This window comes from Equus caballus, chromosome 24 (assembly GCF_041296265.1).
Source record: "Equus caballus isolate H_3958 breed thoroughbred chromosome 24, TB-T2T, whole genome shotgun sequence".
Lineage (NCBI taxonomy): Eukaryota > Metazoa > Chordata > Mammalia > Perissodactyla > Equidae > Equus > Equus caballus.
This window is the reverse complement of record NC_091707.1, coordinates 13848258-13862312: the sequence shown is the minus strand read 5'-3', so window position 1 is coordinate 13862312 and position 14055 is coordinate 13848258. Positions and strand designations below refer to the sequence as shown.

At 53.6% G+C, this 14055-nt stretch overlaps 3 long non-coding RNA genes across 3 annotated transcripts; all 3 read left to right on the top strand.

Moving 5' to 3' along the window:
* The first annotated feature begins 4412 nt into the window (after window positions 1-4412).
* On the top strand, window positions 4413-5897 carry LOC111770276 (uncharacterized). Its single transcript, XR_002803443.2, has 3 exons — window positions 4413-4543; window positions 4675-4782; window positions 5772-5897. It is a non-coding gene; the product is annotated as an uncharacterized lncRNA (long non-coding RNA).
* A 1381-nt stretch (window positions 5898-7278) lies between these two features.
* LOC138920567 (uncharacterized) lies at window positions 7279-9800 on the top strand. Its single transcript, XR_011431972.1, has 5 exons — window positions 7279-7402; window positions 7769-7872; window positions 8379-8448; window positions 9218-9286; window positions 9727-9800. It is a non-coding gene; the product is annotated as an uncharacterized lncRNA (long non-coding RNA).
* A 974-nt stretch (window positions 9801-10774) lies between these two features.
* LOC138920568 (uncharacterized) lies at window positions 10775-11677 on the top strand. Its single transcript, XR_011431973.1, has 3 exons — window positions 10775-10897; window positions 11073-11196; window positions 11538-11677. It is a non-coding gene; the product is annotated as an uncharacterized lncRNA (long non-coding RNA).
* Window positions 11678-14055: the final 2378 nt, after the last annotated feature.

Below are 14055 nucleotides of genomic sequence, written 5' to 3'. Positions count from 1 at the left end.
GCAACAATGAAGTAAGTACCTTGCCCTCTACCAATATCTAGGAAGTGATTGAGCTGAAATTTGAACATAAGATGTCTCCATATTCTCTGCTCTTAACCATGTTCTTTGCTCTCAAAGACTTCACACCATGAAGACGTTGGCTCAGATATCCATTTTCTTGTTACACCCAGTAGCCCCACTCTTGGATCTCTCTCTGTAAAAGATGCTATTTGCATCAAAACTATTGCACATACACACCAAAATGACTTCTACCAATATCCCATGTCCTGGAAAATACATAGAGAACATTCAGAACCTTTCTTGCCCAGGCTGGGAGTGCTTCTGGGAAATCGCTGTTCCTCTAAGAAGCCAAGGGAAGGCTGGGAGCTGGGTCTGAGGGGAAACATGACCTCAGCAGTTACCATGAAATTACAAAATGGATGGGAGTCCTCAGCAGGAACTGACTTCAGGATCTGGTGGTGTTTGAAGCTGGGTGCTAATTTTCTGGCTGTGGGTGTAGGGGCTGGTGCCGCATTCCAGGGAGAAGGGATGGCTCCCTGTGTTCTTGGGGGAAACCAGACCCAGGAAAGATGAGAAATGGTGGTTTCCTTTCACAATGGACTTGGGAGGGGAAACATTCAGCCCAGAAGAGACAGCCATGTTCCTGAGGTCACTGGAAGAATCTGCCTCTGCATCCACCAAGCAGAAAGCCCTCCTTCATGGACTCACTTTATCCAAATGACACCAAGAAGGAGGAAACCATGAGATGCCCTTCCGGGTGGGATATCTGTGACAGTGGAGACTGTGCCTGGGAGGCTCTGAAAGGCCTCACGGTGGTGACATTTGCAGTGAGCAGAGTGACAGATGAGAGGCATGCCTGCCTGTGTCTGGGAAGAGTTTGAGTGTCAGGGAGAAGGCATCGCTGGTGCAGACGCTCACAGGAAGAAGTGGGTCTGACCAGACAAGGTCAGAGAGGTGGCAGTGTGGCTGGAAGGAGCCTGAGAAGAGAGAGGAGGGCAAATGGGGGCATGGCAGGGCCGGGTGGCAGGAACTGGCAGACTGCTTTTTCTGTTGCTCTATGATGACATTCCTCTAAGACATTGCCCCTAGAAAGTACAACTCCTTAAGATCTCACAAAGCATGTGTGCCAGGAAAGGGACACGGCTTAGCTGGGTGCCTCTGCCTCAAGGTCTCCTTGAAGCTTGGGCTGCGTCTCTATTGCAGCTCGACTTGGGGAGGGTTTGCTCCCAAGTTCACTCACATGCGTGTTGACAGGGTTTGTTTGGACTGGAAGTCTGAGTTCCTGCCTGTCTGTTGACCGATCACTCCCTCATTCTCTCCTATGGAGCCTCTACAAAGGGTGACTGAAAACATTTGCACTTGCTCCCCCAGTTCCAGAGATATAAGACACAGAGTGAGAGAGAGAGATTGGAACAGAAGGAGGGAAAGAGGGAGGGGGCTGGAGATAATGAGTAAGAAGGAAGGGCCAGGCTTTTTGTTCTTAACCCTTGGTTGCGTGCCTTCCCATCACCTTGGCTGCATTCTGTTCAGAAGCCAGTTCCTGACCACTGTGTCGTTCCACAAGGATGTGCAGAGCAGAAGACAGTGAGGATTGGGAGCCATGGTGGAGGCTGCCCACCACATAGGCCGACACGAGGCACTTGGGTCTGATTCTAAGTCAAACAGGAGACCGTGCAAGGTTTCATGCCAGTGAATGGAAATATCTGAATTGCCCCTAATTTCCACCTCTTAAAGGTGCAGACCTGGAAATGAGGCCCAGAGGGGCAGGGACTTTCTCAAGGTCACAGAGCCAGAACCCAGGCCTGTTTTGAGAGGTACTCCACATGACATCCCACCCCTACTTGTCATTCTTTCATCTCTAAGTGTGTGCATCAGACACATGGAAACCGGACCACAGGTGGTGTTGTTATTATCTCTTCTACACCTGAGGACGTCCCGAGGGAGATATTTCTGGCATCGTCCCCATCGTGCAGGTTGGACGATTAAGGAGGCCCTGGGAAGCACAATGGCGTTTCCAGGACACAGAGCTTGTAGGAAAAAACATGGCGGAACTCAGCTGCTTGTCCTCCAGCTGGAACCCTGGTTTCATTGTCAAGGTCCTGTGTGGAGCTCTGTCATGGGTAATTGTGTGCAGTTATGGAGATGACATGGACAAGGAGGGTGAGCAGCCAAGAGCCTAGAGGGGTTTTGGGTGAGTGTGATTGAAGGGAGGGGCCCAGGTAAGGGAGCCTTGAGGAAGTGACCTCACTTCCTTGGAGACAGACCCTAACAGAACTTAGCACACTGGTCTCCAGGCGCCCACATTCTACACATAGCCTCCTATTGAGCTCACTTGAGTGGAGACATTCAAGAGAACAGCATGTTCTCCTGTTGTCTCCCGACTTGTCGAGGCTCTGGCTTCAGGAAAGCCAAGAAAAAGAGCCTTTTCAGTCACTATAGACACTGGCTTGTCCCTCACCTGCACCGCCTCTGGCCATTTGTCAGGAGGAGCCCTCAGGTAACACAGGGCAGGCCAACCGGGTTAGCCCACAAATGGATGCCATCCCCAAACCCCTTTGAGCCTCCTTGTGTGTCTGGCGGGGAGTGGAGTGAGGGACTGCGGGGCTGAGCGGCAGGGACCCATCCTCAGCAGGAGACGTTTGCCCGGCGTTGGAAGCCTGGCAGTGTGTCATGTTCCCAGCCTAGGTGGTGGCTAGCTGGATGGCAGAGTGGGTGCTGGGGACCAATCTCCTCTACCCATAGGTTAGTCCCGAGCCCTCCGGGTGTTATCTCATTCCCTCCCTGGCTTGAGGTCTATGCAGATGCTGCTGGGTACCTGATCTGTGCCGGGGTTTCCTCCTGTGGCCAAGTAGAGGCAGGCCCCTCAGACCTCCCGGCCTGGCTCTCAGGCACTGTCTTTGCAGAGCTGCATGCAGGAGGTGGTCGAAGAGCTGGCAAATGGCTTCGGGTACTCCATTTCCCTGGACAGGGGGCAACTGCACAGCGCCACCATCAATAACCAGGGCTGCTCTGAGGTGAGAGTGGGCACGGAGGGTTCTTCCCACCCAGGCCCCTGAGATGACCAGGGCTGGCCCAGAATCCAAACTCAAACTGCCGTTCTCCTGGGACCCTAACAGGGTTGTCCCACCTGTGTCCCACAGTCTCATTCCCAAAGGAATCTGCACTTCCGCTCCTCTCCACCAGCTGCATAGGAGGGTAGGAAGTCTCCCTTGGCATCTTCCTAGAAAGATTAGAGAAAACGTTGATGTCGTTGTCACTTCCCACTAGCCCATGAGTATCTTTGAATTTTGCCTTTTTTGGAACATGGAACCTCGATAAGGAGGGTCTCCAAACTCCCTTTGATGTGAAAGAAATAACCATCAGCATGTTTTCGAATTCAAAGGGATTCTCAGAGCGTGTCACTGCCCTGTACACTGTTTCCAGACTGGGGAGGCGTGAGGTGGCCACATAACATTTCCCTCCAGGTCAGGGTCCAATGAAGCCTCAGGCAGTATAGAGGGAATGTCTCTCTGCCCTGACTTGGGGCAGTACTCACTTCTGATCCACAGGACCTAGAGAAGCCACTTGGCATGCCTAAGCCTCTGTTCTCCTCTCTGGAGAGGTGTGTCTGTTGAGGATTCACTGGGCTGGTGCTCTTCACAGAGGAAGGTCTGTTGTTCCTCAGAGAGCAAATGGCCTTGAGGGAGGTCAATGTTGAATCCTTCACCCGCCCAAAGTCAGATTGTACTTTGAAAGCCCAGAGTCTTGCTGAGTGTGGGAGCCCCTGTCTCTCCTGTGGCACACGTCTGGCAGGGGCTAGGAGTTCCTGGGTGAGCTGCAGACCTCGAGCCTCCTGGTTGGTTCACGGTGATGCCACTGACTCTATGTCCCTCCTCATCCCACCCAGCGTTTAGATGAGGCCAGTTTCTGTCTAACCTAGGCCTTCAGGATGCGTGCCCTCCAGGCAGGCAGGATGGAGCACCTGTCAGACTCCCTGGTACCAGCCTTCCCAGGTAGAGTCATCTGCAGTGGTACCACATCCATGAGCCACTACTTGGTCTTCAGCGCATCCCACCGGGTCCTGGACCAGCTGTTTCCCAGGTGACTGCCCGCCTCCTCCTCAGCACAGTGGTGACTCTGCCCACTGTCAGCTGGGTGTCTTGGGAATGTCATCACATCACTCTGAGCTTCAGTTGGCTCCTGTGGACAGTGGGGTGGGGGAGGAGGAACTTGCTAGGGTTCTCCCAGGGATGAATGGGATCAGCCATCCAGGTGCTTCCCTGCTGCCTGACTCTGAGAGGGCTGTGGGCCACGCTGGGGTTGTTGTTGGTGATTATTTCTCTGTGTCCCATGAAAAGTAGTCTTCCTGTGCCATCACTGGCTTGTGGCCTTTCTGAGTTTGGAAAAGCACATGCAGAGTACCCTGTCAAGGAGTTTGAGATTCCATCCTGCTGGCCTTGCTGCTTGTCCTTGGTGTAGCCATTTACAGATCTCTGGGGAAATGGAGTGGTGCCAGGACAACTCATATATCAAGGATGGTTCTGGATGGAGTTCATTCAACAAGGTATATAAAGCAGCTACTCTGGCATGACATCTGGAGACACTGAGTGTAACTCAACTGAATGAAGGAGACACCCTCCCTGGGCTTCAAGTCTAGTCTGAGTGTCAGACAGTCACATTTGGCCTTGGTCGCAGGTCCCGTCCACCATCCATCCCGTGTGATGCCCTCATACCCTATGGGACTTCCAGAAGCACCTTCTCCCTGTGTGAGTGGGATGATTGTCCACAGGACCAATGAAAAAAGTGAGTGGTCTGATGGAATATTACCCAGCTGTAAAAAATGACAAAATCGTCCCATTGACAACAACATGGATGGACCTTAAGGGTATCACGTTAAGCAAAATAAGCCAGAGAGAAAAAGACAAACTGTGTGGTTCCTCTCAGTTGTGGAAGATAAACACATGGACAAAGAGAACAGATTAGGGGTTACCGGGGTAAAGGGGGAGTGAGGTGGCCACAAAGGGTGAAGGGTGCACCTATAAGATGACTGACAAATAATAGTGTACAGCTGAAACATCACAATGTTGTAAACTATCATAACATCAATTCACAAGTAATCCGAAAAAAAAAGTGAGTGATCTTTGGGTCCAGAAGGAGGGCCTCCTGTCTCTAGAAAACAGAGTAGGGGGAGAGGATGGAGGCTGTGGCTGTGACAGGCCTGGCAGAACCCTGCATCTCACTCATGTTTAGATTCCCATGGGAGGGCTGAGTTCTGGTGGCTTCCACTCCAGGAGTACAGGAGTCATAGAGAGCTGTGGATGGTCCCAGGGCCCTCAGAACCAGAATGGAGGCTGGGCTGAGTTGTTCCCCAGAGATCCATCCCCACCAGACTCCCAGCTCCTTCTGGCTCCCTTTCTCCACATCCACTCCTTGTGGCCACCACCACCAGGTCCAGAGCAGGAGGTGCCTGAGCAAGCTGATCAAATTCGGCCTCCATCCTCAGTCCAGCTGCCCACGTGCATGGAGGGCTGGGTGGGCTGGGCTGTGTCCAGACCCTTTGGGAGAAGAGTGTCAGTGGGAACAAGCGACCCCACAGACTGTGTGTTCAACCTGCCAGATGAGCAGTCCTGCCACTGCCAGAACAGCCAGCCAGGGATCAGAGCTGGGGTGGGTCTCTCTTCTGGAGAGAATGGGCTGGCACAGGGGCCCAGATGTTAACCAAGGTGCCTTGGGAGGGCAGTGTTTAAGGAAAGGCTGGGCCTCTGACTCTATGGTCTATCTGTCTCCCACAGTGCTATCTATCTGATGCTGGGAAGCTGGCTGGACCAAGGGCAGGATTTCAGGGAGCCCTGCAATTCCCCTGTTGGATGGTGAGGTTGGCCACTCATCACATCAGCTTTGGTGGCTCAGACCCGGAGGGCCATGCCTGCCTTCTGCTGGGCCACCTGAAGCCTCTCAAGGCCATTGAGCAGGAGCAGAAATGTGAGGGGACTGCAGTCTGGGAAGACTGTGCTGGGGTTCATGGGCTGGAATTTCCTGAAAGGCAGTGGAGTCTTTCCTGTCTTTGGAAAGGCACGGGAACTGTCAGGTGTGTGGGTGACACTTTCTCCTTATCCTGCTCCAGAGCCAGCTCCAAAGCTCCTGCCACTTCCAGAGCCAGAGCCAGAGCCAGCGCCAGCCCCTGGGCTAGAGCCAGCTCCAGCTCCAACTCCAGCTCCTCCAACTGTGGCAGAGCTGGAGCCAGCATCACCTGCATCAGACCCTCCAGGGCTGGAGCAATGGCCACTATTAACTTCAACCCCAGTGCCAGCTCCTGAACTAGATCCCACTGGACCCTGGTCTGTGACCACCGAGAACCAGCTGAGGGAGGAGAAGCCGAACCTCTTAGATTTCCCTCCCCAGCTGGTGTCAGAGCAGCTGACAAGGATGTAGGCGGTGGGCAGCGGGGCTTGCAGGGCAGGGGGGTCCTGCCTTCCTGTGCCACGAGCTGCCCCAGACCTGCCATTGCCTGATCTGGATTCCAGTGATCTGGGTCCACATCCCTGCTCCCCCGTTACCAACACTGTGACCTGGGCACTTTCTTAACCCCCAGCGCTCGCTGTCCCCATGTGCACAGCAGAGCCGGACACTAAGGGCACCTGCTGCACAGGGTGGATGTGCCAATGAATGAGGTGGAACAGAGAAGAAGTTGGGCAGAGTCTGGCCCTTTGGTGGGGGAGGGAGCTCACTGAAGTGCTGCCAGGTCCTCGTGTCCAACACTCGAGTGCCCAGGTGGCCTTCACATCCTCAACACTTATCAGGCACGTGATGTGTACTGACTCCAGCGGAGACAATCACACAAAGCCGGTGCTTCTCCCTGCCTTGGGGGAATGTGCATGGGAATGGGGAGTGGGACCTGAGGGGGACTGGGATGGGTGGAAGATGGCCTTTGTGGTGAGCCGGCATGGGCTGCATTCTGGAGCTTGGAGGAAATGAGACGGGGCTGGGGGAAAATGTCCTCCCTTCTGCACAGGACTGTGTCCTGGGTCATCTTGTGCTGGCACCTTCAGTGGACACAGACAAAACCCAGGGAGTCCGACACACCTCAGAGATCACACCCTCTGCTTCCTGAGCTCCCACGCTGTCCTCACCCCACCTGGGACTGTGGGGGACCAAGGATGCCGAGCTGGGGTGAGGCAGTACTGGCAACACTCTGAATCTTCCTCAGGAGCTGTTCAAGAAATTGGTGCCCGCCCACTGCCTGGGCTCCATCTGGTTCCAGCAAGACAACAGGGACCACAAATACCTGGCACCTACCATCCGTGACACTGTGGCACACACGAACACCTTGGTCAACAGTGTCATCACTACGTGCCTCGGGGCCCCAAGCATTACAGTGCAGGACAGGGCCAGAGTGGTGGAGCTGTGAATTCAGGTGGCCAAGGTAAGTCATGGGAGGCCCATGGAGGCCCTGTCTGGAGTCATGGGAATTGCCTCTTGTTTCTCAGCTCTCGAGATTGAAGTCTGTGGTCCGAGTCCCTGCACTGTCCCTAGACCCTCCTGCCAGGGCCACACTGACCTTGACTTGAGGTCCTGGCTGTGGCAAGCTGTCTTCCTTCCTGTGCTCCTTCCTTGTGTTCAGCTAAAAATCCTTGTGCCTGGCAGTGTTACCTGTCAGGTGCCAGGTGTGCCCTCCCTGGGTTTCCTGGGCATCTGTCTCATCCAGGACAGGAGAAGTCCATGAGGGGACAGAATCCAGAGCTGGAGAGCTCCAGCCCCACCTCACAGCTCAATCTCTTCCCTTCCCCAGGGGTGCTGAGGCCTCAGAAACTTCTCTTCCCTCCACACCATCCTTTCTGCTCTGCAGAGCCCTGCCATTAAGCGTCTCAAAGAGACCTGGGGACAAGTTTCCAGGTGGGTAGGCTGCCCTCCATCCAAGCACCATGAGGGTGAGGTGGATCCTGCAGCCTGCATTGGGTCGTCATGGCCCCCGCAGCCAGCTGAGACAACCTGGGAGACAGTGAATGCCTGGGACACATACTGATCCTGTTCCTGGGTCTCTGAGCCTCTCAGGGCCCTTAGGCCAGCAGTTTTGCCCAGGAATTCATTTCCTTCAATATCAGATCCTGACTTGAGCCCAGTTGGAGATTCTCAGGTGTTTCCTTTGCAGCAACAGAAATCTCCATCCAATTGAAACCAAGAGTGTTCAAAACAGATCTGTGTGGTAGATATGGGAATGGAGGCCCCAGGTGACAACAGGAGAGGCCCCTTCCCAGTCCAATGGGGACCTCAGGGCTCAGAGCAACCCAGTGAAATCCCTCATCCAAGCCCCAGGCTGTTTGGATCTTCTGGGATCTCAAACAAACGGGATTTGCCCTTCAACCACCCCATAGTCTTTCTTTCTTTCCCCACTCCCCCAGGGAGAGATCCTACACCTTTAAGAAGTGGTGCAGGGGAGAGCAGCACGTGAGCAGGAGACTGTTCCTGAAGGTAACCTGGGGCTGGAGATCTGGGAGGAGGGGTGCGCGAGGGGGCCGGGAACATCCTGAGGACATCCTAGGAAGTGAGGCTATGGTAAGGCCATCCTGGGGTTCAGAGACCCCTGTCAGGGGGGCAGGAAGGAGTTGCCACATGGCCCCCGCAACACCCCCTGCCTTCTCCCTCCATGTCTCAGTTTGGCTGTTGTCGGGACACACTCTGGGAGTGCAGAGGTCGAGACCTTGGTCAGTGGTGGGGCAGGGCAAGGGGTGAGGGCAGCGGGGACAGGGACTTTTGGTGGGAGGGAGAGTGGCCTCTCATCAGTGGGTCCTTGAGCTAGTCTCTGCCCCTAGGTGGGCCTCGGTCGTCTCCTCTGGGAAATGGAGGGAGATGACGTGCTGCAGCCCTCACGGTGGGGTGATACCATCCAAGGGAGGACAGGAATGGGAGGAGATTTGTGCTGGCTCCTCCTCGAGATGTGAGGGGAAAGCAGTGATGACAGTCAGATGACACGTAGTCCTCAGGAGAGCGCTGGAGGCAAGTGGAGTTCTCCTCACTCTTTCCTGATGATGAAAGAGGCTCAGGGAGGCCTGGGCAGGCCCAAAGTCACACAGGAGTGAGTCCTGGAGCCTGGACTAGTCTAGAATCAGAGCACCCTGGAGGCGGGAGCAGCATAGGCAGCGGGAGACTGGAGCCAGATGGCCAGTGTCTGAGGTCAGGGGCCTTGGGGGACATGTGGAGGGGAGCATGGCCTCTCTGACCCTGTCCTCGGCCCTGACAGGAGGTGACCTCCGTGTTGGCCACTGCACAGAGGGCCCACCATGGAGCCCGGGAGAGGTGACAGCAGCAGGTGAGGGTGCCTGTGGGGGAAGGGCCCAGGAGTCAGAGGAGACGGGTCTCCCCCTCCCAGCTGGAGGCCTCCCCCAGGAGATGGGCCTTCCTCCTCCAGTGCATCTGCTGTGGCTGCCGAGCCTGAAGTGCTTGCATTGGTAGTGAGCAGGAGGAGGCCTGGAAGGGGTGGGATCAGGATGGATTTGGGGTGGGGAGTGGCAGGGGCCACATCCCATGGGATTGGCTAAGAGCCAGCCCTTGGACGTGACTGGGGGAGTTTGGTGTTCCTGGAGGGGAGGTGAGAAGGGAATTGTGTGTGGTGGGGGCTCCTGAGGGTCCTAGGCTGCTGTATGTGGGAGCCTGAGGTGGGCAGGGGGCTGGGGTGAGGGGTTTCAGGGGAGGGTTCATGGGGGCACCTGAATGCTGAGGCTCATCACCATCCCCACTTTGATGGAGCAGGGTGTCGTCCCCTCCCTCGAGATGATCTTCAGTTACCTGGAGCTGCTGGATAATGAGATGGATTATTATGTGGATTTGAGTAAGCCTGGAGGTGGGGCCATGGGATCAGGCTCCTGAGGGTTTGGGAGGAGAGAGTCCTTCCATGAGCCCTGAGCTCTCACACTTGGAAGGGTCCTCTCTGCAGAGCCTCCCAGCCTACTGTTGAAGCCAGGGCATCAGGCCTATCTCAGCAACGAGTGATGGGAGGCTCTGCCTAGGCTGCCATCCAGGCTCCCTGTACTGGTGAGGCTCAGAGCTGCCTGGCTGTGTGGCTGCAGGAGGTGGTGTCTGAGCTGGACTCAGCCTCTCCCTCTGGCCCTGCCGATGGGGGAAGAGAAGTCGGCTCCCTCCAAGTCAGGAAGCCCATCAGTGGCTGAGTTGTCCCTTCCTGCCTGAGGCCTCAGTCTCCCCATGTGTCATCAGAGAGGGTTGGATTACAAGGTCTCAGCTCCTCTGCCCCCAGGTCTGGAGCCCAGAGCCTGGCCCAGGTCCAAGTCCGGTCTCTGGAAGGGCCTGCCCACTGGCAGCAGTGCAACACTGGAAGAGGTGGGATGGGGGCTAGTTCTGGGCTAAGGGGGCTGTTTCTGATGGACTTTGGCTGTCTGCCTTCCAGGAGAATGTGCTCAGCTGTCAGAATGAGGTAAGGAGCTGCAGCCTCACTGTGGTGAGGGTGGGTGTGTTGGAATCAGAGAGCCCCCCTTTCACATGAAGCCCTCTAGCCCAATCCCTGGGATCTGACATTTATTTGCAGAGTTCGATATACAGAGCTGGGGATCCTATGGCATTGGTGGGTGGGGGAAGGGCTGGCATCAAGGACCCCTTCCTGGTAGAGGATCTATTTTGGGCCAACTGTGAGAACAGGCATATCCTGACTGGAATTGCAGGGATGGAGGGTTCCCAAGTGGGCAAAGGCCCCACACTGGCTCCTTGTCCCCCTCCTTACCCCCTCCAAGAGCCCTTCAGGGTCCCCCACCCAGGCCATGTCTCCATCCTGTCCTTCCTCTGTCCCAGGAATTCAAACTCATCAAGGACATCAAGGTGGTCCAGAAGTCTGCAATCTGTACACTGTGCAGCCTGACGAGCACTTTGGGACCTGGTTCCAGGCCGTGGAACCCCTGAGCGAGGAGGCAAGGTGAGGCGGGGCAGGAGTTGGGTGAGGGCAGGGCGGACTCTCTCTGCAGACCACCTCCATTGTCCATGGCCGTGGCTCCATGGTCAGCCTCAGATCTGGCTGCATGGCGACCCCTGGGGACATGGGACTCCAGATGCTGGGAAGCACCTCTGAGGTGTGGCTCCTGGGAGCCCAGAGCTCCACTCTGTCCTGTAGCTACAGCCTGTCCTGTCAGCTGGAGCCCCGATACCAGTGGACCAGAAAGATTCGCCTCTTCTTCAAAGACAAGAAAAGCCACTCATCTTCCCGCCCAGGGCTGAGTGAGTGTCTGGACTGGCAGTGGCTGAATCCAGGGGTTCAGTACAGATTCAGGCCAAGTCTGAGCCAGGGGAGTTGGACAGCTGTGGTGCTAGGGCCCTAGCTCCACCGCTGAGCAGTCCTGTCACGGGCGATTCCCCTCGCATTTCTGGGACTGGTTTGTTCCTCTGTGAAGTGGGTGACACTAAGTATCAGCCCCTGTGTCAGGGACAAATGGGGTGCTGTTGGCTGACTGAGCACTCAGCACCAGGGCTGGGGCACAGGGTGCAGTGGGTGCAGGGATGGGGGAGGGTATGCTGTGATTCTGGGGGAGGCCCCCTAGGAAATGCCTCCTTCTATCCAGACACCAGGCCCCGAAAAAAGAGCCCAGTGGTGGTGGCAGGTGATGCTCCTGAGACCAGCTGAACTACAGCAGGGACACACCGGGGACACTCAGGTGCATGGGGCCACCTCTCAGATGCTGATATGAATGAAAACTTTGTGATCCATTTCCTGGGGTCCCCTGAAGGCCACAAGCGAGTGGACCACCCCCCTCATCTCCCTCACACATTTCCCCCAGTGCCTATTTCACTCTTTGGAGGGGCCATATTTTTGTTGTCCATGTTTGAATATTCTATTAAATCCCTGTTTCTTTCTCAGCCTGTGAGTGGAGGTGTGGTTCTTTCTCTCTCTGTGCTCATGGAAATGAGATCCAGAATCTCACATTCCTCCCTGAGTTCAGAAACCTCAGAGTCCTCAGCTCAATGTATGTGGTGAAGGGAGAAGTGCCAGTGCCGTCCCTGGCTGCTGAAGGACAGTCCCCACTCAGAGGACAGGATCATTGCAGTGTGGTTCACCGGTTCCTGGAGCAGAAGCGGCCCTTCCAATCTCCTGGGGCTGAGACATTGGGAGGACTTTCTCTGGCAGGAGAACAGCCACAGAAACGGATGTGTCTTTAAAAGTAGCACTTGCTTGGGGCCAGCCCAGTGGCACAGTGGTTCAGTTCCCATGGTCCCCTTCGGTTGCCTGAGGTTCGCTGGTACAGATCCTGAGTGTGGACCTACACACCCCTTGTCCAGCCACGCTGTGGCAGGTGTCCCATGTATAAAGTAGAAGAAGATGGGCATGCATGTTAGCTCAGGGCCAGTCTTCCTCAGCAAAAATAGGAGGATTGGCTGCAGATGTTAGCTCAGAGCTAACCTTCCTCACCAAAAACAAGCTAGCCCTGGCCTGTGCCTAGCACATTTCCTACCCAGGACAGTGGTGCCTTTCTGCATTTGGAGGATGAGAGAACATTTTCCCAGTTCCTCTTGCCCAAATGAGGAACTTGTTTTCTGATTCAGTCCCTGGAATCGCATCAACTGTAAGTGGGGAAAATTTGGTGCTCCTATGCCTGGGGCGATCCCCACTCAGCTTCAATCCCGAGAGAGCTGAAAACAGGCTTGCATGCCAGAGACCTACAGCAATGCTAAGACCCTGAGCCTGGCAACCAACCACCCTCCAGGCCTACTCACATAACAGAAAAACCGCAACAAGAGTGTGATATTAGACCTTGTGGCCAACCGTGCTGGGGCTCCTCATGCCCAATAAAGTGACTGAAGGGACTATAGCAGCCTCATGCAGCTGAGCATTACAACCTGCTTACTAGGGGGACAGCCTCGACTTTATGAGCACTTGCAGTGATAGCAACCCTTCCACAACAGGAGGACACACATAGCCCACAGAAGGGACACTCCTCGAACATTTGGAACTGGTGACAAGAGGGAAGCACATTGCTGGGCCTCAGAGGTCATCTCTTACATAAGGCCACTTCTCCAAGATCAGGAGATATAGCTGATGTACCTAATATATATATATATAGGCACAGAGAAGGAGGCAAAATGGGGAGACAGTTGAACACATTCCAAGTAAAGGAACAAGACAAAAACACAGAAAAAGAATGAGAAGAATGAAAGAATGAGATAAACAGTCTACCTGACAGGGAGTATAAATTAATAGTCATAATCATGCTCACTGGTCTTGGGAGATTTGATGAACACAGAATTTCAACAAAGAATTGGAAAATATAAAAAAGACCCATTCAGAAATGAAGAATACAATACTGGAAATGACAAATTCACTAGAGGGACTCAGTAGCAGAGCAGATGATGCAGAAGCATGAATCAGCAAGCTGGAGGAAAGACTAGAGGAAATCACCCGAGCTGAACAGATAAAAGAAAAAACAATTTAAAAAGAATGAAGACAGTCTAAGGGACCTCTGGGAAAACATCAAGCACACTAACATTCATATTATAGGTGTCCAAGAAGGTGAAGAGAGAGACAAAGGGGTAGAGAAACTGAAGAAACAGTAGCTAAAAACTTCCCTAAACTAAGGAAGGAAAAGACATCCAAGTACAGGAAGTACAGAGATCATGGAGATGGATGGCAATGAGACTTTTGACAGTGAACTGATGTAGTCTAAACAGAAACTGAAATACAGTTATGTACATCAAGTTTTATTATATAATGTTATAAACGGGTTACCTCAATAAAAAAGTAATTAAATAGAAAAAGAAAGATAAGTGGAAAATTTCAAAATATGTGAACATTAAACAAGGCTTCTATGTAAATATAGGTAAATAAGTAAATCCGAAGAGAAGTTTCAAAATGTTTTGAAATAAGTGAAAATAAAGAACAACTTATAAATTATGGGATACCATGCTGACAGAGAATTTTATCTTATTGAATGCATATATTAAAAAAGAATATAGATCTAAAATTAACTATCTTTTTATCCTATGAAACTATAAAATGATCAAGTTAAATCCAAATAAGCAAAAGAAAAGAAATAGTAAAAATGAGAAATTGAAAACAGGAAATAAACAGAGAAAATCAATGAAACC